The sequence below is a fragment of the Aotus nancymaae genome, unplaced genomic scaffold (assembly GCF_030222135.1).
Source record: "Aotus nancymaae isolate 86718 unplaced genomic scaffold, 86718_ANA_hifiasm-v0.15.2.pri h1tg000004l, whole genome shotgun sequence".
In the NCBI taxonomy this organism is placed as follows: domain Eukaryota; kingdom Metazoa; phylum Chordata; class Mammalia; order Primates; family Aotidae; genus Aotus; species Aotus nancymaae.
This window is the reverse complement of record NW_026988415.1, coordinates 45738240-45764555: the sequence shown is the minus strand read 5'-3', so window position 1 is coordinate 45764555 and position 26316 is coordinate 45738240. Positions and strand designations below refer to the sequence as shown.

The following is a 26316-nucleotide window of genomic DNA, read 5'->3' as shown; positions in this document are numbered from 1 at the left end:
CTACAGAGCAAACGGTAAAGAATGAAAACCGTATTAGGCCTGGGCATGGTGTCTCATGCCTGTAATCCCAGGACTTTGGGAGGCCAAGGCGGGTGGATCACTTGAGGTCAGGAGTTTGAGACCAGCCTGGTCAACATGGCGAAAACCCATCTCTACTAAAAATGCAAAAAATAGCTGGGCGTGGTCGCATGTGCCTGTAATCCCAGCTACTAGGGAGGCTAAGGCAGGAGAATCGCTTGAACCGGGAGGTGGAGGTTGCAGTGAGCTGAGATTGCCCACTGCACTGCAGCCTGGGCAACAGAGCAGGACTCTGTCTCAAAAAAAAACAAAACAAAAAACTTTATTGGCTCGGGGGCTTTAAGCACAACTTCTGATCTATCAGTGGCTGACTACTAAACTGTACTGACCCAAGGATGACCCTTAGGAAGCCAGATTTAAAAACAAAAACAAAAAAATCTAAATGGAGTCATTAGAGGCTGTACACTGGGGGAATGGACTTCACAGGATTAGTCTAGCCAGGTCACCAAATAAGTGAACAAACAACAGCGACAAAACCTGGAGCAGAGAGTATCATTATCCAGAGCTGCAACAATATAGTACCTAAAGTGTTCAGTGCAGTAAAATGAGGCATGCAAAGAAAGAGGAACATGTGATTCATACCCAGGAAAAAAGACTAGAAGTTATCTTGATGAGGACCAGATATTGAACTTAGTGACCAATGACTTCAAAGCAGTTGTTATAAGTATCTTCAAAGAAATTAAACTGTTTAATTAAAGGGAGATATGATGACAATGACTGTATCAATAAAGTATAGTGGACACACATACACCATTTCTATACACAGAAATGGAAATTCTGGACCTGGAAAAAAGTGAAGAAAAATGAATGGAGCCTTAGAGAAATGTGGGACACACGCTCATAATGGGAATACTAGAAGAGGAGAGAAGGAGACAGAAAAAGTACAAATAATGGCTAATAAAGTGCCAAACTTGATGAAAAGCAATCTATACATTGAACAAGCTCAAGGAAATATAAGCAAGTCAAATCCAGCAACATACACAGTCATGTACCACCACATAACGACATTTTGTAAAACAACCTCAGGCAGGTCCTTCAGGTGGTATTCCAGAAGAAGGCATTGTTACCATCCGAGATGACAGCTCCATGCTTGTTAGTGCCCCTGAAGACCTTCTAGTAGAAAGATGTGGAGGTGGAAGACAGTGATATTGATGATCCTGCCCTGCTGTAGTCCTAGCCTAATGTGTTTCTGTGGCTTAATTTTTTTTTAAAAGGGGAAGAAGTTAGAAATAAACTTATAAAAATATAAAGAAAATATTTTGTACAGTTGTACAATGTGTTTGTGTTCTAAATGTTATTGCAAAAGTGAAAAAAGTCAACAAATTTGAGTTTATAAAGTAAAAAGTACAGTAAATTAAGGCTAATTTATTGAAGAAAAGCTTTTTATAAATGTAGCCTAAGTGTGCGGTGTTTATAAGGTCTACGGTATTGTGCAGTAATGTCCTAGGCCTTCACGGTCACTCACTGATTTACCCAGAACAACTTCTAGTCCTGCAAGTTTCATTCTTGTTAAATGCTGTTTAGAAGTGTACTGCTTTGTACCTTTTATACGGTATTTTTACTGTACTTTTACTGTGTTTAGATGTGTTGAGATACACACATACGTTGTGTTTCAGTTGCCTACAGTATTCTGTTCAGTACAGGAGCATGCTGTTCAGGTTTGTAGCCAAGGAGTAATAGGCTATGCCATAGACCCTTGATTTGTGTAAGTATACTCTATGATGTTCACATAATAAAATCACCTAACACATTTCTCAGGACATGGCTCTGTTGTTAAGAGGTGCATGACTACATAAAAAGGATTATACTTCATGACAAACTGGGATGCAAGATTGATTTAACATCCAAAAGGCAGTTAATACACCATATCAAAACATTGTTTTAAAAAAGTACAGTCTAATAAATGCAAATATACCTATATTCATAGATTAGAAGACAATATTGTTAAGATAGCAATAGATTTCCAATGCAGTGTTTTTTTTTTTTGTTTTGTTTTGTTTTTTCTCTGAGACAGGGTAGTGCTCTGTTGCCCAGGGTGGAGTGTGGTAGTGCAGTCCTCAACCTGGGTACAAACAAGCCTCCCACTTCAGTCTCCCAAACAGCTGGGACTACAGGCATGTGCCATCATGCCCAGTTAATTTTTGTATTTTTTGTAGAGACAGGGTTTTGCCATGTTGCCCAGGCTGGTCTTGAACTACTGGGCTCAAGCTATCTGCCTGCCTCAGACTCCCAAAGTTTTGGGATTACAGATGTGAGCCACTGCACCTGGCCTCTAGTGCAGTCTCTGTTGAAATCCCATCTGGCATTTTACAGAAATTGACAAGCTTAACCAAAAATTAAAATGGAACTGAGGGACCCCAGAACAATATTTTTTCAATATTATTTCTTTTTTATCAATATTATTTCAATAATCAAAATGATATTGAAAAAACTTGGAAAACTCACATTTCTCAATTTCAAAGACTACAACGCTATGTTAATCAAGACAGTGGGATACTAGCATAAAGGTAGACATAGGTCAATGGGATGGAATTGAAAATTGAGGAATAAACCCATACATTTAGGGCCAATGTGCTTTTCCACAAGGGAGCCAACACAGTTCAATGAGGGAAAGAATAGTCCCCCATTGTACTGGGACAATACAATAGTTTAAATGAAAAGACTTAATATTTCATTATGATACTGTGACAACTGGATATCTCCATGCAGAAGAATCCATTTGCTCTGTAAAAATTAAAACGGATTTAAAAACCTAGATATAAAGCTGGAAACCAAATAACTTTTTTTTTTTTTTGAGACAAAGTAACACTGTCATCTAGGCTGGAGGGCAGTGGCCCAAACACAGCTCACTGTAGCCTTGACCAGGCTCACACAGTCCTCCTGCCTCAGCCTCCTAAGTAGCTGGGACCACAGGCATGCCCCAACATGCCTGGCTAATTTTTTGATTTTTTGTAGAAATGGAGTCTGTTGCTCAAGCTGGTCTCGAACTCCTGTGATCAAATGATCATCCCACCTCAGCTTCCCAAAGTTCTGGGATTACAGGCGTGTGTCACTATGCCTGACCCTATAAAACTTTTAGATAAAACATAGGAGTATATCTTTGTGACGTTGGTTTGGGCAGTGATATCTTAGCTATGACAGCAAAGGCATATATAATAAAAGAATAAAATGAACTTTATTGTAGTTAAAAACATTTGTGCTTCAAATGACACCATTAAGGGAGGTGGAAACAAAATGAGAGGAAATATTTGTGAATCATATACCTGATAAAAGTTATTAAAATATATAAATAATTTAAAATTAAAATTTAAAAGTGGGCCAAAGATCTGAATATTTCTCCCCAAAAGGATATGCGAATGGATAATAAGAACGTGGAACAGCCAGTCATGGTGGCTCATGCCTGTAATCCCAGCACTTTGGGAGGCTGAGGTGCGTGGATCATGAGGTTAGGAGTTCAATACCAGCCTGACCAACCAACATGGTGAAACACGGTCTCTACTGAAAATACAAAAATTAGAGGAGCGTGGTGGCACATGCCTGTAATCCCAACTACTCAGGAGGCTGAGGCAGGAGAATCACTTGAACCTAGGAGGCAGAGTTTGCAGTGAGAGGAGATCGTGTCACTGCACTCTAGCCTGGGTGACAGAGCAAGACTCTATCTGAAAAAAAAAAAAAAAAAAAAAAAACATGAAACAATGCTGAACATTATGAGTCATTAGGTAAATTCAAATCAAAACCACAATGGTCTGCAACTTCATACCCTGTAGGATAGACAGGCATAATAAGATAAGTGTTGGGGGGATGTGGAGGAATTGAAATATTCATACATTGCTGGTTGGAATGTAAATGTTGCAGCCAGTTCGGAATAGTTTGGTAGTTGCTCAAAATTTCAAACAGAGTGGCCATATGAACCTGCAGTTCCACTGGATGTATCCCTAAAAGAAATGATATGTTTTCACAAAAGCTTGAACACAGATTGTTCATTGCAGCATTATTTTTAATAGCCAAAAGATGAAACAATGCAAATGTCCAACTGATGAATGAGTAAAGTATGCTATACCCATTTAACAGAATACTGTTTGGCAGGAAAAAAACCCATACATATTATGACATGGACAAACCTCAAAGACATCATGCTATATGAAATAATCCAATCACAAAACATATTTTATGGTTCTACTTATATGAAAACGTCCACAATACATAAATGTATAAAGACAGAAAGTAGTTAAGTTGTTGCCTAAGGTTGATGGGTATAGGTTGACAGGTAATGGGGAGTGACTCTTAATGGATAAGAGGTTTCTTTTTCAGGTAATGAAAGTGTTTTAAACTATGTAAATATAAAAACCACTGAATTGTACATTTTAAATGGATAAATTATTATGTAAATTATATCAATGTTTAAAAACTTGTAAGGGCTATTTTAAGTCCTGCTTTGGAGAAGGGTGAGTAATCTTAAAGATCTTATATTTGCATAGTGATCATCTTAATTGAACAATAATACATTTAGAAAAATTATACTCATAAAATCATTATTTGCTTATCTTCTGTCTCAATCCCTGCCCTCTAGGAAGTTAGGAACATGCAAAGAGGATTGTATATGATCATTGTGCACCTATTAAGTAGTTATAGAAATTCTTTTTTTATTTTTATTTTTTGAGACAGAGTCTTGCTCTGTTGCCAGGCTAGAGTGCAGTGGCATGATCTTGGCTCACTGCAACCTCTGCCTCCCATGTTCAAGCGGTTGGTTCTCCTGCCTCAGCCTCCTGAGTAGCTGGGACTACAGGCATGTGCCATCACGCCCAGCTAATTTTTGTATTTTTAATAGAGACAAGGTTTCACCTTGTTGGCCAGGATGGTCTCTATCTCTTGATCTCGTGATCCAACCCCCTCGGCCTCCCAAAGTGCTGGGATTACAGGTATGACCCACCGCGCCCGGCCTGTTTTTTTGGAGACAGAGTCTTACTCTGTCACTCAGGCTGGAGTGCAAGGGTGTGATCTTATCTCACTGCAACCTCAACCTCCTGGGCTCAAGGGATCCTTCCACCTCACTCTCCCAAGTAACTGGGACTACAGGCATGCACCACCACACCTGGCCAATTGTAGAACTTTTTAAAGGTGAATATTGGATTTACTGGATATCCCATGAGATGCCATTTGACCTAGCAATCACATGACTCTGGGTATATATCCAAAAGAAAATACATTTTTCTACCGAAAAAAAAAATGCACTCATATGTTCATTGCAGCACTATTCACAGTTGCAAAACATGGAATCAAACTAGGTGCCCATCGGTGGTGTATTGGATAAGGAAAATATGGCACATATATACCATAGAATACTGCATAGCCATAAAAGACAAACATATCCTTTGCAGCAACATAGATAACAGCTGGAGACCATTATTCTTAGCAAATTAATGCAGGAACAGAAAACCAAATACCATGTGTTCACCCTTATAAGTGGGAGCTAAACATTGGGTACTCAGGGACATAAATATGGCCACAAAGACACTGGGGACTACTAGAGAGGGGAGGAAGGAGAACAAGAGTTGAAGAACTATTGGATACTATGCTTAGTACCTGGGTGATGGGGTCAATCATACCCCAAACCTCAGAATCACACAATATACCCAGGTAACAAACTTGCACATGTACCACCTGAATGTAAAATGAAAGTTGAAATTTTAAAAAAGAAAAATTTATTAAACTATTCAATTTCAGGTGAGGGTTGTAACGATTAGGCTTATTTCAATAACAACCCCATTTTTAAGGTACTCTGTGTGAAAAAGTCTTAGCAATGTTTAGAATCCTGTGTTATTGCTTTACTCTGTTGATTGTTTCCTTTGCTGTACAACAGCTTTTTAGTTTATATGAATCTACCACCTACCCCTGCTGGGTTTACCCTACTATAAGGAAGTAAGAATTCTACCTCTGTAATTTAGCCTCTACAGTTGCAGGGAAAGCTAAAGTAAAGAAAATGATCCTCCCACTTCCATGGATGGGAAGAAAGAAAATGGAAAGAAAATGAGCATGTTGTGCTGAATGGGGGAGTTAGAATAAAATTGTAGTTTCTTGTTCTAACTTCAAAGACTATTTCCCCTCGTGTTTGGAAATGAATTGAGCTGAAGGAAAGAGCTGAAGGATTCTTGGCCTATATCTTTGCTTCTAGAGGTTGGACAGTAATTGAGCCTTTCTAAGATCTACACTTCTGTTTTTAATTGATGCATAATATTTGTACATATTTATGGGGTGCATGGGATACATCATTACATGTATAGATTGTGTAATGATCAAGTCAGGGTACTTAGGATGTCTAACATCTCAAGTATTTATTATTTCTGTGTTGGGAACATTTCAAGTCCTCTATTCTAGCTATTGAAATATACAATACATTGTTAACTATAGTTACCCTCCTGTGCTGTCAAACATTAGAACTTATTCCTTCTGTCTAACTGAATGTACCCATTAATTAATCACTCTTTGTCCTCACCCAACCCACACCAAACCCATACCCTTCACAGATTCTGGTATCTATCATTCTATTCTCTACCTCCATAAGATCAACTTTATTAGCTCCCACATATGAGTGAAAATATGTGATATTTGTCTTTGTGGGCCTGGCTTATTTCACTTAACATAATGACCTCCAGTTCCATCCACATTGCTTCAAATGACAGGATTTTACTCTTTTTTTTTTTTTTTTTTGAGACAGTCTCCTTCTGTTGCCCAGGCTGGAGTGCAGTGGCACAATCTCAGCTCACTGCAAGCTTCGCCTCCTGGGTTCAAGCAATTTTCCTGCCTCAGCCTCCCAAGTAGCTGGGACTACAGGCGCACACCACCAGGCCCAGCTAGTTTTTGTATTTTTAGTAGAGGTGGGATTTCACCATATTGGCCAGGCTGGTCTCGAACTCCTGACCTCCCAATCCACCCACCTCCGCCTCCCAAAGTGCTGGGATTACAGGCACGAGCCATAGCACCCAGCCGCAGGATTTTATTCTTTTATAGATGGTAGTATTTCATTGTATGTGTGTATGTATGTGTCTTTTTTTTTTTTGAGACAGTTTCACTCTTGTTGTCCAGGCTGGAGTGCAATGGTGCGATGTCAGCTCACTGCAACCTCTGCCTCCTGGGTTCACGTGATTCTCCTGCCTCATCCACCCAAGTAGCTGGGATTATAGGCATGCGACATCATGCCCAGCTAATTTTGTATTTTCAGGAGAGACAGAGTTTCTCCATGTTGGTCAGGCTGGTCTTGAACTCCTGACCTCAGTGCGATTCTCTCACCTCAGCCTCCTGAGTAGCTGGGATTACAGGTGCCTGCCACCACACCCAGCTAATTTTTGTGTTTTTAGTAGAGATGGGGTTTCACCATGTTGGCTGGGCTGGTCTCGAACTTCTGACCTGAGGTGATCTGCCTACCTCGGCTTCCCAAAGTGCTGGGATTGCAGGCCTGAGCCACCTCGCCCGGCCTGTATGTGCAATTTTAATCCACTAGTCCACTGATGGACACTTAGGTTTATTCCATATCTTTCTATTGTGAATAGTGCTGCAGTAAGCTCACAGGTGTCTCTTTGATATACCGATCTATTTTCCTTTGGATAAATACCGAGTAGTGGGATTCCTGGAACATATGGTAGTTCTATTTTTAGTTTTTTGAACCTCCCATACTGTTGTCCGTGGTGGCTATACTAATTTACAATCCCACCAACAGTGTATAAGCATTCCCCTTTCACATCCTTGCCAGCATGTTATTTTTTTTCTTTTTAATAATAGCTATTCTAACTGGGGTGAGATGATATCTCATTATAGTTTTGATTTGCATTTCCCTGATGATTAATGATGTTCAGCATTTTTATTCATATACCTGTTAGGAAATTACATGTCTTCTTTTAAGAACTGTCTATTCATGTCCTTTGCTCATTTTTTAATGAGTTTGTTTGTTTTATCCTGTTGTTTGAGTTATCTGTATATTTGAGATATTAGTTCCTTGTAGCATGAATCATTTGCACATATTTTCTTCAGTTCAGCAATGTCTCTACTCTGTTGTTTCTTTTGCTGTGCAAAAGGTTTTTATTTATATAGTCCCATTTGTCTGTTTTTGTTTCTGTGCTTTTGAGATCTTAGCCATAAGTTCCTTGCATAGACCAATGTTTTATAGTCTCAGGTCTTATGTTTCAGTCTTTACTGTGCTGAGTTGATTTTGTATATGGTGATGTTTGTGATTTCCTCAGTGGTTTAGGATGCTATTATTGGTTGAGGCTGTGGTGAAGTTTTTCTGGGGACAGGGACACCACATGGGCCTGTCCTTGGTCCCTTGATCCCAGTGGTGGGCTGAATGTATTTGTCCTTGTGTCTCAGCATGGTGTATGTTGACACCAGTGTTAGATCCAGGTGGGCTGTCTTTTGGGCTCCTAAGTGACTTGCTTGGGTGCCAGTAATGAGAGTGACAAGCTGGCAAGGTGGGCAGGTTTTTGGGCCCCTGGATGCAGGTATGGTGTAGGCAATGATAGTTGCAGTGGTGGGACAAGCCTTTGGCTCCCAAGCTATCCACATTGGTATTTATTGATTTAGAGATGGAGTTTCACTCTTGTTGACCAGGCTGGAGTGCAGTGGTGCAATCTTGGCTCACTGCAACCTCTGCCTCCCAGGATCAAGTGATTCTCCTGCTTCAGCCTCCCAAGTAGCTGGGACTACAGGCATGTGCCACCATGCCCGGCTAATTTTGTATTTTTAGTAGAGACAGGGTTTCTCCTTGTTGGTCAGGCTGGTCTCAAACTCCCGACCTCAGGTGATCCACCTGTCTCAGCCTCCCAAAATGCTGGGATTACTGGCATGAGCCACAGCGCCCGGCCACATTGGAATTTATGATGGCTGTAATTGGTTATGCAGGACAGTCTTGAGGCCTCCAAGTGGCATATGCAGGTTGGGTAGGCCCAACCTCAGGCCTTCAGGATGAATGCCCATCTGCCATGAATGGTGGGCTTTGCTGGGCAGCCTCTAGGCTCTTATACTGCATGGTAGGTCACAGCGAGAGTTGAGCCAGGCTGGGTGGACCTATCCTCAGTTCCCCAGGTGGTGCATTTAGGCACTGGCTATATTAGGCAGAGGTAAGGTGCTCCTCAAGCTCAAGACAGAATGATTGAGTGGGGACAGCAGCAACTGTGCAACAGCCCTGCTACTATAGAGGACAGGGTTGCTTTCAGTTGGTAATAGTCATATGCAGGTGGGTGCTCACATTTTGGGCCTGGTGGAGCAGTCTGGTGTGGTAGCTGTTGTTGGTAAGGGAGTTTGTCCTCAGGCCATGTGAAGGTGTGCTGCAGCTTCACTGCTGGGGGCAGTAGAATTCTTGCCGATGCCTGGCGCTTTAGCCCTGGTGGCACAGTCAGCTACGATGGTGGCTGTGGGTGTGAAATGTCAGTGGGGCTTCAAAGATGTGGAGTTGCAGGGGCTATTGGGCCCCAGGCAGGATGCAGTCTGGTGAGTCTTAGCTAACCAATATGGTGCTTTGCTGTAGCTACTCAGGGCTTGCGTTATGTGTGGGACCCAGTGTGAGCTCCCTCTCTGGAGCCATGTCTTCCTGCATTCTTCAGGCAGTGTCCTGTGTTATTCTTAGGACCCGAAAGGGTCTAGGGGCTTTCCTGTGGCTAGGAAGCAGGAGTCTGCAGTGGAAATGTGGACCACTGAGGGTCACTCACATACCCTTTCCCCACATTGGGGAGCCTCTCCAGGTTTCCAGCTGATCCCAGGTAGCAGGCTCTTCCTTTCCCCCTCCTTCCTTGCTTTAGGTGTTTCCTGTTACTTCTCTAATTCCAGTGTTCTCTGTTAAACGATCTGTTTGAAATATGATTATCTACTTGCTATTTTGGTTGTTTGTGAAGGTGAGTACCAGATGTCTCTAGTAGTCAGCTATCTTGAAGCTCCTCCCCTCGGATCTATGCTGCTGCTGCTTTTTTTTTTTTTTTGAGATGGAGTTTCACTCTTGTTGCCCAGGCTGGAGGGCAATGGTGTGATCCTTGCTCACTGCAACCTCTGCTTCCCGGGTTCAAGTGATTCTCTCACCTCGGCCTCCTGAGTAGCTGGGATTACAGGCACCCGCCACCATGCCCAGCTAATTTTTGCGTTTTTAGTAGAGATGGGTTTTCACCATGTTGGCTGGGCTGGTCTTGAACTCCTGACCTCATGTGATCCACCCACCTCAGCCTCCCAAAGTGCTGGGATTACAGTTGTGAGCCACCGTGCTTGGCCAGGTCTATGCTGCTTAAAGAACTTTGACCCTATAAGCCACTTTACGTAAGAGTACTCACATTGGTTAATAACTACAGCTCTTCTTACCCTAAATTTCAGAATTTTCCTTGCCATCAGTAAGCATTACATTTTTTCTTCTTAGCATTTTGTTTTATTCTGTCACCAATAGATTTAACTTTGATTTCTTAAACATTTCATAATTTATGTTTTAGAATTATTAGATGTCTTTAAGCATTTTTTAAAGGCTAGTTTTGGTAAGATAACCGATTTGCATTTTACGATTTTTTTCTTATTCTGGTAAAATGCGCATTGCATATTTACCATTTGAACCATGTTAAAGTCCAATTCAGTGGCATTAAGTATATTCATAATATTGTGCAAGTACCACCAATATTTGTTACAGAACTTTTTCATCACCCAAAAAGGAAACCCTGTACCCATTAAGTAGCTTCTCCTCATTCTTCCCTTTTTCCCAGCCTCAGGCAACCACAAATATGCATCTGGTCTGTATGAATTCACCTGTGCTGGATATTTCATATAAATTGAATCATGCAATATGTGGCTTTTTGTGTCTGGCTTATTTCACTTAGCATGATGTTTCCAAGGTTCATCCATGTTATAACTTATATCAGAACTTCATTCCTTTTTATGGCTGAATAATATTCTTTTATATGAATATAGCATATTTTGTTATTCCTTCATCAATGATGGACATTTGGATTGTTTCCACTTTTGGTTGATGTGTATAATGCTGCTGTAAACATTCATATATACAAATGTTTATTTGAATCCCTGTTTTTCAATTCTTGTGGGTATATACCTTGGAGTGGGTTTACTAGACCTTATCATAATTCTATGTTTAAATTATTGAGGAACCACTAAACTGTTTTTCAATGTGGCTGTACCATTTTACATTCCTATCAGTAATGTATGAGCTTCCATTTTCTCCACATCCTTGCCAACTATTGTTATTTTTTATTATAGCCATGCCAGTGGGTAGGAAGTAATATCACATAGCTTCATTTGCATTTACCTACTAACTAGTGGTGTTAAACATAATTTTCATGTCTTGTTGGCCATTGTATATCTTTTCTGGAAAAATGTCTTAAGTTTTTGACTTATTTTTATTTTTTTTGAGACAGGGTCTTTCTCTGCCACCCAGGCTGGAGTGCAGTGGCATGATCATGGCTCACTGCAATCTCAACCTCCTGGACTAAAGTGATCCTCCTGCTTCAGCCTCCTGAGTAGCTGGGACCACAGGTGTGCACCACTGCACCCGGCTAATTTTTTAATTTTTTGTAGAGATGAGGTCTCACTATGTTTCCCAGGCTGTTCTTGAACTTCTAGGCTCAAGTGATCCTCCCACCTCCACCTCTCAAAGTGCTGGGATTACAGGCATGAACCACCTCACCTAGTCTCCACCCATTTTTAAATTGGGTTATTTGTTTTTTGGTTGTTGAGTTGTAAGACATCTTTATACATTCTGAATATAAGACACTTCTCAGACATGATTTGCAAATAGCAGGTTATCTTAATGCTTTATTCATAGTGCCCTTTAATGCACAAAATATTTAGATTTTGATGAAGTCCAATTATTTTTTGTTGTTGATTGTTTATACTTTAGGTGTAATGTCTCAGAAACAGTTGCCTAGTCCAGGGTCATGAAGATTTACATCATTGTTTTCTTCTGAGAGTTTTGTAGTTTTAGCTCTTATTTTAGGTATTTTATCTGTGTTAAGTTAATGGTTTTATTTTTTGTCTTAGAGACAGGGTCTTGCTCTGTTGCCCAGACTGGAGTGCAGTGATGTGATCATGGCTCACTGCAGCCTTGCTCTCCTTGTGCTCAAGCAATCCTCCCACTGCAGCCCTGCAAGTAGCTGAGACTATGGGGGCATGCCACCATACATGGCTGATTTTTATTTTTTTGTAGAGATGGGATCAAGTTAATTTTAAATATGCTATGAAGTGGGCTAAATTTATTTTTCATGGTGATATAAATTTATTGCAACACCATCTGTTGAAAAGGCTATTCTAACCTATTGAATTTTCTTAGAATCTTTGTCAAAAATCAATTGGCTATAGAAGTGTGGGGCTATTTTCTCTGGACTTTCAATTCTACTGCAGTGATCTATATGTCTCTTCTTAGGTCTGTACCACAATGTTTTTGTTATTGTACCTTTGTGATAAATTTTGAAATAGGGAAGTATGAGACTTTCAAACTTTATTCTTCTTCAATATTGCTTTTGGCTTTTCTGGGTCCCTTTCATTTCCATATGAAGTTTAGGATTAGCTTGTCAATTTCTGCAAAGAAAGGCAATTGCAATTTTGATAGGAATTACATTGAAACTGTAGATCAGTTTGGAAAGTATTGACTTAAAAAAGTTTTAAGTTTTCTAATATGTGAATACCAGATGTCGTTCCATTTATTTAGGTATGGTTTTCAACAATGTTTTGTAGTTTCTAGTGTACAAGTCTTATACTTATTTTGTTGGATTTCTCAGTATTTTATTAGTTTTGATGCTATTACAAATGAAATATTTTCATTTTTGCATTTTTGTTAAAGCATATAGAAATACAACTAATTTTAGTAATTTGATCTTGATTCTTACAACCTGGCTGAGCTCATTTAATGGCCTTAATAGTTTTTTTTTACTTGATAAAATTATAACTTGTATTCTCATGGCCTTAATAGATTTTTAGTGGATTAATTTGAATTATCTATATACAAGATCATGTCATTTTGTGAATAGAGATATTTTTACTTCTTCCTTTTCAATCTGAATGTCTTTTATATCATTTTCTTGACTAATTATCCTGGCTGGAGCCTCCAGTACAATGGTGAATGGAAATGAGGAGAGTGAACATCCCTTTATTGTTCCTGAACTCAGGGAGAAAGCTTTCAGTCTTTTAAGTATGATATCAGCTGTTGGGTTTTGGTAGATGCTGTTTATAGGTTTAAGAAATTTTCTTCTATTTGTTTGTTTGTTTATTTTTGATACAGGGTCTCAATTTGTTGCCCAGGCTGGAGTGCAGTGTCACGATCATGGCTCACTGAAGCCTTGACCTCCTGGGCTCAAGTGATCCTCCCACCTCAGCTTCCCAGGTAGCTGGAACTACAGGCATGTGCCACTAGGCCTGGCTAATCCTTAAAATTTTTTGTTGAGATGGGGTCTCATTAGGTTGCCCAGGCTGGTCTTGAACTCAAGTGATCCTTCTGCCTTGGCCTCCCAAAGTGCTGGAAGTGCTGCTCCCGGCCGTTTCCTTTCTTTTCTTTTCTTCTTCTTCTTCTTCTTTTTTTTTTTTTTAGGTGGAGTCTCACTTTGTGCAGTGATGCAATCTTGGCTCACTGCAACCTCTGCCTCCCAGGTTCAAGTGATCCTCCCATCTCAGCCTCCCAAGTAGCTGAGATTACAAGCGTGCGCCACCACGCCCGGCTAATTTTTGTATTTTTAGTAGAAATAAGGTTTCACCATATTTCCTGCTTTGCTCAGTTAGGAGATGTGGGTTCTAGGCTTCCTTTGCTTCTAATTACTGAGTCATACAACTTTATCTAATTGGCTAAGCCAATCTGTGCCTTTGTTTTAATTTATGTAAAAAGGAAGTAATAGTACTTACTCTACTTTCCTTATAAGAGTAATGGGGAGATAAAATGAGAATTTCAGCTTCCTGGATATTAACTAAAAGGTGGAGTCTGATAACTTTAAACACAACCTGGCAATTATAAAGCAATAATAATTGATGTTCAGGAAAATAAACCCAGGTATTGAAGGATTTTAAAATCTCCCAGAGAATAGTTAAGTTATTTTCCTCATTCATAAATGAGTGTCTCCTATATGTCAAACTTGCGCTCAGCACTGGAACAAAGTAGACATTTTCTCAGCCATCTCTGAGAGTAAACTACAATCAATAATTTTTTTCTTCAAAGCATGATATAGGCCAAGTATTTTTTAAAATAAAAATTTTAAAAAAATCTTTAAAAAAAAATAAAAAGAAATGAGGTTTCACCATGTTGGCCAGGCTGGTCTTGAACTCTGGACCTCAAGTGATCCGCCTGTCTTGGCCTCCCAAAGTGCTGGGATTATGGGTGTGAGCCATGGCACCCAGCCCAAGTTTCCTTTTATTCTTTGTTTGCTGAGTGCTTTCATTGTGAAAAGATGTTGAATTTTGTGAAATGGTTTTTCTTTGTCTATTGACATGTGATAATTTGGTTTTGTCCTTTATTAATATGATGTATTATATTATTATTATTTTTTTTTCTGAGACAGAGTCTCTCTTACTCTGTCACCCAGGCTGGAGTGCTGTGGTGTGATCTCGGCTCACTACAACCTCTGCCTCCTGGGTTCAAGCGATTCTCCTGCCTTAGCCTCCTGAATAGCTGAGACTACAGGCACAATGGCACCACGCCTGGCTAATCTTTGTATTTTTAGTAGAGATGGGGTTTCACCATGTTGATCAGGATGTTTTGATCTGACCTTGTTATCGACCTGCCTTGGCCTCCCAAAGTGCTGGGATTATAGGCATGCCCGGCCCCACATTAATTGATTATTGTATGTTGACTCAACATTACATTCCTGGGATAAATCCCACTTGGTCATGGCATGTAGTACTGTTTATATATGGCTGGATTTGTTTTGCTAGTTTTTTGTTCAGAATTTACTATGTCTATATTCATAAGTAATATTGATCTGTAGTTTTCTTTGCTTGTGATTATTTTGTATTGAGGTAATGTTGGCCTCATAGAATTAGTTAGGAAGTGCTCCCCTCCTTCTGTTTTTGGAAGAGTTTGTGAAGGCTGGCATCAGTTCTTCTTTAAGTATTTTGTAGAATTCATCAGTGAAGCCATCTGGTTCTAGACTTAATTGTGGGAAGGTTTTTCAAAATAACTAATTCAATCTCTTTAGTTGTTATATATTTATTTACATTTTCTCCTTTTTCTTGAGTCAGTTTTGGTAGTTTGTGTCTTTCTAGGATTTTTTTTTTCATTTTATTTTTTATAATTTGATGATTTTGTAGTTTTAATTGACAGTTTATAATCGTACATATTTACAGGGTATAATTTGATGTTTCAATATATATATTATATATACTGATCAAATCAGGGTATTTAGCATATCCATCATGTCATGCATTTAATCATTTCTTTGTGATGAGAACATTCAAAAGTCTCTCTTCTAGCTATTTTGTAATATGCAATACCTTATTGTTAACCATTATCACCCTACTATACAATAGAACACTAGAAATTATTTCTCCTAATTGTAACTTTGTATCCATTGACCAATCTCCTTTTTCTTCCTTCTCCTCTTCCCTTCCTTTCTCAATCTCTGGTAACCATCATTCTACTCTATGCTTCTATGGTATCTTTTTTTTTTATGAGGTATAAGTGAATTTTTATTGGGAAGGGAGATTGTCAACTTAAACAGCAGCAAATAAAGCGTGAATAATGAAACTCCCTGTTGCCACATATATACATTACCTCCTTATGTGATATAGGAGGCATTTCAATTTGTGACCCCTAGCCAGAGATGGCAAATACTTTTCCATTCAATCTAATACTTAAGGATTCCTACTAAAAAGGAATACATTAAGAGCATGGAAAAGTTGCTGCTTATTGAAAGGAAACCCCTGAAGAGTAAGGGAGGGAATGTAGAAATTAAGAAGTTATTGTAAGGTTTATTCTCGCCGAGTTTAAAGTGAAGAAACTGAGGCCAGCACAAGAAGAGCCAATGCGAAGGAATTTATTCAGGCTCCCGGGTGAGGTTCTGCGGTCCGACAGGAGGAGCTGGAGAAGTCGCGTGGACTCCTCTCAGACGTGGGGTTTTATAGGGAGTGGAGGCATTTGATTGGTTGTGCCCAAGGTGAGTGGGGCCCGGATGGGACAAAATGGCGGGGAGTGGGGCCCGAATGGGACAAAATGGCGGGGAGTGCGGCCTGGATGGGACAAAATGGTAGGCAGGGAGTGGGGCCTGGATGGAACAAAATGGCAGGCGAGGAGTGGGGCCCGGATGGGACAAAATGCTATTGGGTAGGTCCTGGCGGGGCTTTTTTTCTGGGCTCCCGGCGGCGGGGGCAGGGGGGGTGTGTCTGAGCTCCCAGCAAGGGAAGGAGGTGTGTCTGAGCTCCCGGCAAGGGAAGGAGGTGTGTCTGAGATCCCGGCGAGGGAAGGAGGTGTGTGCGTGAGCTCCCGGCGAGGGAGGGGGGTGTGCCCGAGCTCCTGGCGAGGGGAGGGGGGTGTGTGCATCCGAGCTCCCCATGAGGCAACCGGCCTTACAGTTATGTGGAACACTCTTTAAATGGTAATTAACTACATTTTCGTATCTTCACAGTAATACAAAACAGAGTCACTTGCAGAACCGGTTCAGATTATGTAAATACCAGATACATTTTTAGTCTTCTACATAAGTGTTTGGAACTTATTTATGTTTATATGAAATGAAGCTATTAATACTTTTCTACAGCAGTAACTGCACACCAGGAACGCCAAGACAAACATGAATCAAGGAATGAAGTTTTCCCAAAGCTTCAGTGTGAAAAGACTATAAACAGTTGATTCCATACACATGAATGGGTTTCTTTGCTATCGGAAATCCAAGTGGAATAAGGAATGGAGATGTGTAAAAAAGTTTCTTGAAGGAAAGGATGACACCCTATATGGATTTAGTTTTCAGCCCCTTCTGCCGCATCACATTCTTCTCCTGCACTGTTTGATGTCCAAAGTGTTAGTTAGGTTGTCTCTAAGCAACTGCATGATGGGGGTGCTGTCTTTGTATGAGTCTTCATTCAGTGTATCAAGTTCAGCTATGGCCTTATCAAAAGACACTTTAGCCAGCATGCAGGCAAGCTCTGGGTTATTAAGAATCTCATAGTAAAATACAGGGAAATTAAGAGCAAGCCCCAGGTGATTTGGGTGTGTGGCTTGCATCTCTTTCTTGCTTCTATCAAATGCCTCTTGGTAAGCTCCTTGGGAATTATCTATCGTTTGTTTTCAGACCTCACCATATGCAACTTCAGCAAGGTACTGGAAGTAATCACCCTTCATTTTCAGATAGAAGACCTTACTCTATGGATTAGTTGCATTGGCTATTAAATATTTATACAACAATTCCATGACCGTGGTGCAGATGGATCTCAGCTCAGATTCCACTTTCTCCCAATAGTCCTTAATCAGCTGCAACTTATTGTCAGAGGTGTCAGTCTTCTGCTCCATGCTCGAGATGACCCTCCATGCGGACCTGCGACACCTGACCACGTTCTTGCAGGCCATGGAGAGCAGGTTGTGCTCCTCGTTGGACAGTTCAGCGCCCTGCTTGGTCATGGCCTTCATGCAGGTGGCCATGTCCTCGCAGTTTGGCCTGCTCTGCCAGCTTGGCCTTCTGGATCAGCTCGTCTTCTCCTTGGCAGGTGCGGGGTGGACCGGGGTGCGAGGGCGGAGGAGAGCGAGGGCGAGCTGCCAACCCGGAGCGGGAGGAGCCTCGAGAGCTGCTGAGGGGCGGGGCGGCGAGGCCAGAACAAAAAGCAGAGAGGGAGTGCCTTCAGACCAAGGGGCCCGCTGTCCTGCTATTGTCTCCTGCAAGCGAGGCAGCCTAAATTTCCCTCTTCCCCCGCCCCTGCCCGGCTGGGGCACCTGGGGAGGCCGCAGCCTGGGGAGCGAGGGGGCCGGGGCGTCGCAGAGGGCCCGCGCTGGGAGCCCGAGCCCCGGCCGCTCCCTCCACCCACGCCCGGCCAGCCCAAGATAGAAGCGACCGTTTGATATCAGCTTTTTTAAAAAATGGATTCCACATATGAGGGAGATCATGTGTTATTTGTCTTTCTGTGTCTGGCTTATTTCACTTAACTTGATGTCCTCAAGGCTCGTGCACGTTGTTGCACATGACAGGTTTTCATTCTTTTTTATAGCTGGATAGTATTCCATTATGTGTGTGACATATATATATATACACACACACACACACATCACACACATACACCACGTGTGTGTGTATATATATATCACACATACACCACGTGTGTGTAGTGTGTGTGTATTCATGCATTGTATATGTATGTATGTATATATATACACCACATTTCTTTATCCATTGTTGGACATTAGGTTGACTCCATATCTTCGTTATTATAAATAAACATGGGAGTGCAGAGATCTCTTCAACATATTGATTTTATTTCTTTTAAATAATACCCAGTAGTGGGACTTCTGGCTCTTATGGCATTTCTATTTTTAATATTTTGAGGAACCTCCATACTATTTTCTATAATGCCTGTACTGATTTACAATCCCACCAACAGTATATAAGGGTTTTCCTTTCTCTATATCCTTGCCAACAATCATTTTGTTTTGTCTTTTGATAATAGCTATTCTAACTGGAGCGAAGTGATATTTCATTGGGGTTTTCATTTGCATTTCCTTGATGATTAGTGATGTTGAGCATTTTTTCATATATAAGTTGGCCATTTGTATGTCTTCTTTTGAAAAATGCCTGTTAAGGTCCTTTGCCTATTTTTTAATTGGGTTGTTCGATTTTTTTTTCGCTCTTGAGTTGTTTAAGTTTCTTAGTGTTCTAGATATTAATCCTTTGTCAGATGTATAGCAAGGACTGCTGGCATCTGTGGTGGCAATGGGGACTGGTGGGAGTCTCTAGTTTACTTTTTCTCTGTAAGAAGTCTTCTCCTTGTATTTGATGCAATTCTGGTGGAGGAGGAGGAGACAGTGTAGCAGAGGCAGAGCGCCTTGCTTCCCTCTCAGTGGTGCCATTCTGTGCTTCATGCTCCACAGGGATTTTGCTCTCCCCTCATCCTTTCCAGTGTACTTCCTCAGTCACTCCTGTTGAAATATAGTTATTTATTTATTGTTTTGGTTCATTTTTGTCAGGGGAATGAGTGCCAGGTTGACTCTAGTTGGCTGTCTTGCAGACGTCAGTCAGAATTTTTCCATTTTAGCTATGTTATCTAATTTATTGACATATAATTGTTTATAGTATTCCTAAGTAATCATTTTTATTTCTGTAAGGTTGGTAGTAATGTACCCTCTTTTATTCCTGAATTTAGTTATTTGTGTTTTTTGTCCTTGTTTAGTCTAGCTAAATGTTTATCAATGTTGTCGATGTTTTCAAAGAACCAGCCTTTGGTTTTATTAATTTTCTCCATCATTTTTCATTCTCTATTCCATTTATTTCTGCTTTAATTTTTACTATTTGCTTTCTCTTCTTGCTTTGGATTTAATTTGCTCTTCTTGCTCTAGTGTCTTAGGGTATAATGTTATATTATTGATTTAAGAAATTTCTTTTTAAATATAGGTTTTTGTAGGTATAAAAGACATGCATTGCAAAACTTTTATTATGTTATGTTTTAGTTTTGATGTAACTCATTACAAATTTTCTCAATTACACATTTTCTTATGTGTTTGTATTTTCTTTTTATTCTTTGATTCATTGATTATTTAGGAGTGTGTTAATTTCCATGTATTTGTTACTTTTCCAAATTTTCTTCTTTTATATCTAATTTAGTTCCATTCTTGTCCAAAAACATACTTTGTAGGACGTCAATCCTTTAAAATCTATTCCAGCTTGTTTTATGTCACAATATATGGTCATTCTGAAGAATGTTTTATGTACACTTGAGAAGAATTTGTATTTTGCTCTTGGATGGAGTGTTCTGTAAATATTTGTTATTTCTGTCTGGTTTATTTTGTTGTTCAAGTCCCATATTATTTGAAGTGGGGTATTTTTTTTTTTTGAAGTGGGGTATTGAAGTCTCCAACTCTTGTGGTTGAATGATATGTTTCTCTCTTCCATTTTGTCAAGACTTTTTCCTGTATTTTGGAGCTTTATTGTTAGATGCATATATATTTATAAATGTTACATCTTCTTGAAGGATTCATCCACACACACACTCCTTTTTTGTCTCTAGCAACAACTTTTATCATAAAGTTTGTTTTCTCTGCTGTTAGTATAGCCGCTCCAACTCTCTTTTGGTTAGTTTGCATAAAAAAAATTTTTTTTGGCTGGGCATGGTGGCTCACACCTGTAATCCGAGCACTTTGGGAGGCCAAGGCGGGTGGATCACTTGAGTTCAAGAGTTCAAGACCAGCCTGGCCAACATGGTGAGACCCTGTTTCTATTAAAAATACAAAAATTAGCCAGGCATGGTGGCGTATGTCTGTAATCCCAGCTACTTGGAAGGCCGAGGCACGAGAATCGCTTGAACCTGGGAGGTGGAGATTACAGTGAGCAGAGATTGTGCCACTGCACTCCATCCTGGGCAACAGAGTCTCAAAAAAAAAAAAAATATATATATATAGTTATATATATATGTATGTGTGTGTGTGTGTGTGTGTGTATATATATATATATTTTCTTACTTTCTACCTAATTGTATCTTTGGATCTAAAGTTTTTTTTGTTGTTGTTATAGACAGCATATAGTTGGATAATGCTTTTAAAATCTCATATAGAACATAGCTATTTTCTAGTGTAACATCATTCCCTTGTTATTTCATTTACTGTGTTTCTTAAAATTAATTTTTAGTGATTGCCCTGAGTATTGCAATTACCATTTTAACTTATAACAATCTAATTTGGATGAACAGTAACTTGATTTCAATAGTATATGAATATTTTGTTCTTTAGTAGCTCCATCCTAACCCTCCTTTATGCTGTTGTTACCACAAATTACATGCATATACACTGGGTGTCTTTTAACACAGATTTATACTTCTTGTTCTATGCAGTTGTCTTTTAAATAAGACAGGCAAGAAAAAGCATTATAAACAAAAAACACATTTATACTGTATTTTATTTTATTATTAATTTTTGAGACAGGGTTTTACTCTGTCATCCAGGCTGGAATGCAGTGGTGTAATCTCAGCTAACTACAGCCTTAATCTCCTGGATTCAAATGATCCTCCCACCTCAGCCTCCCAATTAGCTGGGACCACAGCCATGCACCACCACACCTGGCTAATTTTTATATTTTTAGTAGAGACAGGGTTTCACCATGTTGACCAGGCTGGTCTCGAACTCCTGGTCTCAAATGATCTGCCCACCTTTGCCTCCCAAACTGCTGAGATTACAGGCATGATCCATTGTGCCTGGCCATACTTTCTTATTTATTTGCATCACTCATCATTTTTTGTTGTAAACTGGAGTTTTGAATAATCTGATGTGACAATCTGGGAAATCAGATGCTCTCCCTTCACCAAGGTTTATTGTTGTTTTGACTTGTTTTTACTAATGTGGGTGGGTGGTCGTTTTAGTGATTTCTCTGAACTAGTAACTAGTCTGTATTCTTTGTCATATGTGACCACTGAATTCTGTACTCAGCTATCTTAGAGATTAGTTCATGATTGGACAGAGAGCTTCTTAAATGGCCAGAACCAGCAAATCTCCTAGTCTTTGTCAAAGAATGTGCATGTTGGGGTGTACTTTCAACAATCAGCTAGGCCATTAACAACTCTGCCTTAGCTTTCACTTCCTGATTGTGCAAAGGCTCAAGGTCAGCTAGACATGACAATGTGGGGCGTTCTTGAGTCTTTTCAGAGCATATATACAGTCCTATGCATGCTTATGCTCTTCTAGATTTTCTGAAAAATGTAGGAGGTTTTCAAAGTGCTTATAGATATCTTCTTCCCCAATTTTTCTGTTTACATTTTTTTTTATTAGTCTGTTGTGTACCTTAACTGTTATTCACAGCCTTAGGCAGCTGCAACACTAAATCACTTGCCTGTATTTGTTCTTGACGGATACTCCCCCTGGAGAAGGCTTTTTGCACTGTGTTATCTCTGAATCAGATCAAATATAGACAGCCTTGCAAGTGGTGTTTTCCAGGGAACCACCAGACGTATATAATAATGACGGTTGTTTAGGAATGAAGTTTTGAATAAGCTCCCATCCTTTCTGCTCCCTCATGTGTTAGCCAGGCTGCTGGTGTTCTTCATAAATGTGGGCTGTAATTTTTTAAGGCTACTGAAGAGCTAGAGGGTGGAAGATGGAACTAGGACAAGTTAAAATGACATAAATCTCACTTTTCTTACAGAGATTCAGGTGTTTTTCTTTAAAATATATTCCCCAGGTTGCTGCAAGCCTTTGGTTAATTTCTAGAGTTCTGAAAATGTTGATTCTGACTAGTTTTGTCAGGCTTTAAAAAATTTTTATGGAGGACTGAGTTTGGGAGGCTGTTACCTTTCCATTTTCACTGATATTGCTTCAAGGAATCTTTTAAAAAAACTTGTTAATATAATTATATCTAAAAAACATTAACAATACTTCCTTAATATATGTCTGTTTTTCTGTTTCCCTGATTGTCTCAAAGTGTTTTATAACCATTTGTTTGATTCAGATATTTTAAATGGTCCCCAGATTACATTTGATTGATGTGTCTTTAATGCCTCATTTAATCTATAGATTCTCCTTGCTCCTTTTTATTTTTGCAATTTATTTCTTGAAGAAACTGAGTGTTTGTCTTCCTAAGTTTCCCACATTCTAGAGTTTGCTGATTCTATTCTCATGATACTGTTTAACATGTTCCTTTGTCTCTTTTTTCCCCTACAGGCTTAATTAGAATAGATTTTATCTTTTGGTAAGAGTATTTCATGTATACTATTGTTAACTTCTGTCATTCTCCTTATATTTTAAAGCTATATTTGGGTGTCCATATCAGGGACCTACAAGTGGATTACAATATAGAGGCTTAGGCTGGGCGCAGTGGCTCATGCCTGTAATTCCAGCACCTTGGGAGGCCAAGGCGGGCGGATCACCTGAGGTCAGGAGGTTGAGACCAGCCTGGCCAACATGGTGAAACCCCGTCTCTATTAAAAATACAAAAATTAGCTGGGCGTGGTGGTACATACCTGTAATCCCAGCTACTTGGGAGGCTGAGGCAGGAGAATCACTTGAACCCAGGAGGTGGAGGTTGCAGTGAGCCAAGACTGAGCCACTGCACTCCAGCCTGGGTGACAGAGCGAGACACTGTCTCAATAATTAATTAATTAAAAAATAGAATATAGAGGCTTACCTATAATCTCTTCCTTCTGTACACTCCCTCCTTCCCAAACAGATATATACTTATCCTCTCAGTAATTAAATGTTTATTTCTAGGAATTGAAAAGTAACCTTTTCCCATTAAAATACTGGTTTCTGTCAGTCTTAGGTTACCACGACCATTATTAAAATGTTTATAGTGCATTTTTTACTATTTAGTATTTTTAGATTTTTAAACTCCAAACCTAAACCTTTGTCAGCCTAATTGTACCGGAATTTAAAAAATAGTATCAGGCTGGGTGCAGTGGCTCTTGCCTGTAATCCCAACACTTTGCGGGGTCTGAGGTGAGATAATCACTTGAACCTAGGAGTTCAAAGCCAGCCTGGGCAACATAGCGAAACCCCATCTGTACAAAAAATTTAAAAATTAGCGGGGTATGGTGGCACACAGCTAGAGTCCCAGCCACTCAGAAGGCTGATGAGGGAGGATTGATTGAGCCTGGGAAGCTGAGGCTACAGTGAGCCATGATCATGCCACTGCATTCCAGTCTGGATGACAGAGTGAGACCCTGTCTAAAAAATATATATTGTCATACATTATATCCAGTTCACATTCTAAGATATTGTGTGGATGATTTTCATCCAGATTCTTCAGTGTGAGAGACATTATTATAATAGTCTCATTTTACAGGTGAAGAAACTATATGCTCTGAAAGATTGAATAATTGATACAAAGTCATTCATAATGGAGTCAGGTCTACCTTTTGGTTTACTAACACCAGATTCTATGTGTTTTTTTTTTTCAACATACCACGTTGAGAATAAAATCATATGGCATTGCAAACTGCTCCTTGTACTCTTTTTTTTTTTTTTTTTTTGAGCTGGAGTCTTGCTCTGTCACCCAGGCTGGAGTGCAGTAGCTCGATCTTGGCTCACTGCAACTTCCACCTCCCAGGTTCAAGCGATTCTCCTCCCTAGGCTCCCAAGTAGCTGGGATTACAGGCATGTGCCACCAACGCAGCTAATTTTTGTATTTTCAGTAGAGATGGGGTTTCCCTATGTTGGCCAGGCTGGTCTCAAACCCCTGACCTCAGGTGATCCACCCACCTTGGCCTCTCAAAGTGCTGGGATCACAGGCTTGAGCCACCGTACCTGGTGCCTTGTACTCTCTTAGAAAAATAACTCCTTTTAAAGATTATTAGCATCATAAGATCTAATACCTTGAGGGAGAAAATATAGATACTGCAAGTATGGGCTATAATATAATAAATCACACCAGGGTGAGGAAAATTGAAAGCTTGTTCTCCACTTAATGCTTTAGCATTACCTAATTAATGTCTTCAGTTACCACTTTTCCACACTGAAAATTAAAACCAAGCACTATATATAATTTAAACATTTTGAATTGTAGCCCTGAGCTTAATCTTAGTTTAGAACCATTGAAACACACCAGAACTTTCTTCAAATAAAATTGTATTTGAAAACTTCTGGTAAAAATAGCGATTCCTCTTTTAATGATAAAAGATAAAACACACCCAGCTGGGCGTGGTGGCTCACCAGCAATTTGGGAGGCTGAGGCGGGAGGATCACCTGAGGTCGGGAGTTCGAGACCAGCCTGACCAACATGGAGAAACTCTGTCTCTACTAAAAATACAAAATTAGCCAGGCGTGGTGGCATATGCCTTTAATCCCAGCTACTCGGGAGGCTGAGGCAGGAGAATCACTTGAACCCGGGAGGCAGAGGTTGTGGAAAGCCGAGACTGCCCATTGCACTCCAGACTGGCAGACTGGGCAACAAGAACGAGACTCCATCTCTGGAGAAAAAAAAAGATAAAACACACTCTAATTGGAGCAAAGGATGATGACCACTTATGTTTTATAAAACATGTGTTTCCCTTACCCCTAATTAAGTACACATGCTCCAGGAAAAAAATCAAGGCCAAATACTGCTAATAATGAAAGGGAAGAATCTTAGGATCATAATTTAATTAGCTCTAAGGATCTCTTTGCTCATCACGAAATAAAAGGATCAATGATCCCTTTGAGCACTTCAAGGCTTTTCCTGTCAATTAGCCATTGTGACTAGATTGGCTATTCAAAGGCATGCTTTTCAAATTGGTATGAGTACTCCCAGGAAAATTAAAAACCGTATAAATATACACACACTCACAGAGTGAAGAATGACGTTTTTACTCAGATTATTTGCCAAAAACAAAGCATCCTGAATTGGGTCAGAGCAAATGTTTTGAAGAATATATGATGTCTGTATGGCATAAACTAATATTTGGGAGTAGGAAGAAAATTCTCTTCTGCTTTATTATACTTGTATACCACATCCAAAGCAAAAAGATCTAAGTGAGCAAAAGAAAAGCGAAATAATCCGTTTAAAGAAAGACTTAATGGGCAGTAACAGCCTTTCCTGCAACTATCAATTTGAGAGAGAAGCAATTATTTTACTTATTAAATTCAAATGCTGGGATAACATACTTTCTTGAAGTGCTCAATGGGACCACTGACCATTTTTTCTTTTTAAATTGATATTCTCTTTTTAAAAATTTCTTTTTTTTTTTTTTTGAGATAAGGTCTTGTTATATTGTTCAGGCTGGTCTTGCACTCTTGGGCTTAAGCATTCCTCCTGCCTCAGCCTCCCAAGTAACTGGGACTACAAGCATGTGCCACTGTGCTTAGCTAATAAATATTTTTTTCTTTTCTACAGTGAAGTTCACAGATCTTAAGCGTAGCTCACTTAATTCTATCTCTCTCTCTGTTTCTCTCTCACACACACATCTCTTCCTCTCTCTCTCTCTCTGTCACACACACACACACACACACACACACACACAATCATTTACCTACCATCCAGATCAAGATGTAGAACCATTTCCAATACCTCAGAAGACTAAGGTAACCACTGTTTTAACCTCTATCACCATAGGTTTATTGTGCCTGTTTTAAAACTTCACTTAAATGGAATCAACCTATGTATTTGACTTTTGCTCAACATTATTTTCTTTATA

The 26316-nt window shown here is 39.7% G+C and overlaps 1 pseudogene; it reads right to left on the bottom strand.

Moving 5' to 3' along the window:
- Positions 1-16983: 16983 nt before the first annotated feature.
- Positions 16984-26316, bottom strand: part of LOC105725095 (14-3-3 protein theta-like) — a 29784-nt pseudogene continuing 20451 nt past the window's right edge.